This window comes from Eptesicus fuscus, chromosome 3 (genome assembly GCF_027574615.1).
Source record: "Eptesicus fuscus isolate TK198812 chromosome 3, DD_ASM_mEF_20220401, whole genome shotgun sequence".
Taxonomy (NCBI): Eukaryota; Metazoa; Chordata; class Mammalia; order Chiroptera; family Vespertilionidae; genus Eptesicus; species Eptesicus fuscus.
The window spans coordinates 48,378,959-48,381,620 of NC_072475.1; the positions used below are offsets into that span (position 1 = coordinate 48,378,959).

At 56.2% G+C, this 2,662-nt stretch overlaps 1 pseudogene; it reads right to left on the reverse strand.

Annotated features, from left to right (window-relative positions):
• Nucleotides 1–418: 418 nt before the first annotated feature.
• On the reverse strand, nucleotides 419–1,276 carry LOC103295201 (phospholipid scramblase 3-like; annotated as a pseudogene).
• Between the last annotated feature and the right edge of the window lie 1,386 nt (nucleotides 1,277–2,662).

A 2,662-nucleotide genomic window follows, 5' to 3' on the forward strand; every position in this document is an offset into this window, starting at 1 on the left:
GTGGGTGGCCATATCAGCCATCTTTGGTGCTGTTTACTCTTTCCCACCCCAGCTCTGTTATAAAACCCCAGAGCCGTGGATTCCAAAGGCCCCATCCAGAGCAGAGGCCCTGGAAGGAGGTGAGAGTAAGTGAGTAGGGCAAGTTTGAAAGCTGATATGCCTGTGTGCGGAGGGATGGCTGGAGACAGTGGTGAGAGGTAACAGGAAGTGCGCTCATACATACCCTTCTGTGGGGGCCACAGGTGAAGGAGGCCAGGGGGGTAAGGTAGGGATGGGGCACCATGGCCCTAGCCTCTTAGGCATCCCTGTCTGTCCTCTGTAGTGTACATGGAGGAAAGGGCTGCCTCTGAGTAGGGGCCAGGCCAGGTGACCATCTTGAGTTCTGGCTGAGGTGATGGTCCTCACCCTGAGCTGCTGTCTAATTGGTGATGGCAGAGGGCCCAGTGCTTCCTCGCTTCTCCAAGAACATGTAGTCAATGAGGAAAATGGCTCCCAGCAGTACAGCCTTCCATCTCAGGTCCAGATCCAGCGGGAACTGCAAGCCAAAGTCATGTGCATCCGTGAGGGCTTCTTGGAGCAGCCTCCCCACCTCACCTCCCCCCCCCCCCCCCGCCACACACACACACACTGCTTGCTGATGTGGCCCACACTGTGGGACTCATCCGGAGTCTTCACCTCAAAGTTGGTGTCTTTGCCACAGCCACAGGTGCAGGGCCCCACCACTCGCAGGATCGTATGGCAATCGGCATCTTGAATGGAGAACTTGGGGAGGAAGGGATGCCAGGTCTGCAGCACATGGCCAATGGTGGTGCCTGGTGGCAACTGTACTTCCATCTCTCGGTCCCGGAGTCCACCAGACGGACGCGAAGGTGCTGGCGGGCCCGCAGCACAGAAGTGCACAGTATTTGCTCTTTTCAGCCGCCTGACCCAGGGGCTGTCCAGCCCCTGAGTACTGTTCATATCAGTTACTTGTCTCCCAGCCTAGGAGCATTTCCACTCACACAGCCCTCTGGTGAATCAGGATCTGATCAATCGGCACCAAGAATTCGAGGCCAGAAGGCATCCCAGGCAGTGGCAAGAGGGGGGCCGAAGGCCCCAGGGCACTGGGGCTGGGCGAGGGGAAGAGAGCGAAGCCCGGTGCAGGGGCAGGCATGTGGGTGGGAACTGGTGCCAGTCCGGGCCCAGGATGCTGCACCAGCTCTGGGTACCCAGCAGTCACAGGCCAGGGAGGAGGGGGCGAGGGGGTGTAGCCTGTGGGGTGCAAATATCCTGCCATAGGAAAGAGATGAGGGTTTGCAGGTTGTTGCTATAACAGAAACTTAGTTCTAGAAGTGGAGGCAAGCTCAGGGACAGCCTGACAGACACAGAGAGGAACACAAAGATGAACAGGCATACATGGAGAGGTGGCTCCGACAGGCACCTGCCCAGGATCTCTCAGGCGGCTCCTCTGATTCGGGGAGAAACCGAAAGTGTCAGCAGGTGGGGAAGAGAACTTGGGACCATGGATTCCCTCTGGGGTTTGCAGAACCGCCCCCTCCCTTTGTTCTCCCATTCTCCATGGAGGCGGCTGTTGGCAGACAGCAGGACAGATGGATCTGCAATCAGACCAACCACCTGACCTCCAGGGAGGTTTCCTGACCCCTCTGCATCCCCTGCTCACCTGAAGCCCCTAAAATAGTTGGGGTGCCCAGCGCTTGGAGGCTCCCAAGAGTTCATGGAGGTGGGCCCTTGGTCATCGGTTTTTATTTTTTTACTACATTTCTTCCGTGTGCAGTGATCACACTTAATCTGGAGCGGGGCGGGCTCAAGTGACCTGGAGGAAGCATGGGGAGAGCAGTCACCGCTGGTCACCCCTGGCACTGCTGGCAGTATCCTTTCTTCCTTGTGGAGCATCTAGGGAGGGGAAGCGGCCTTAGTGCCCAAGACTGAGTTCCAGGAGGCAGGCAGTGCTGTCAGGATCCTGCCAGAAGCACAGGTCCTTTGGTGCCTGGCCTGTTCTCTTGAGATTGAACCTGCAGGACTACTAAGGGAGCCAGTCCTCAGTTCCACCCCACCTCCACCACCAATTGATTGGAGTCTGAGGGCCTGGAGGACTGACCAAGAGGTCTGCCTTTCAGCTGCTGGCCAGTCACCACTGCCATTGATTGATCAGCTCCCGCTCCCTCAGCTCCCTAGCCTGGTATTCGGTTGAGCCTTCAGTCATTTTGGATGTTATGGACCCTTGATTTTTATATATTAGGAAGGACTAGGGGCCCGGTGCTCAAAATTCATGCACTGGGGGTGGGTGGGTCCCTCAGCCCAGCCTGGCCCCTCTCACATACTGGGAGCCCTCAGGGATGTCCTACTGATGGCTTAGACCTGCTCCCCATGGGGAGCGGGCCTAAGCTGCTGTCTGGCCTCCCTTTGTGGGAGGCGACTGGGCTGATCAGGGAAAGGCACCAGCCCCATCACCCTGTTGCTGCAGCCACTGCCAGTCACCTCAGCCACCAAGGTGTTTTCATCAACACGGACTCTGGTCCCTTCACCATGAAAAAATGACAACTCTTTCTTTAGGCATTTTCAAGATGTGTCTTTCATAGGATATGACATTTCTTTCTTTCTTTTTTTATTTTTTTTATCCTCACCTGAGGATATGTTTCCATTGATTTTTAAAGAATGTGGA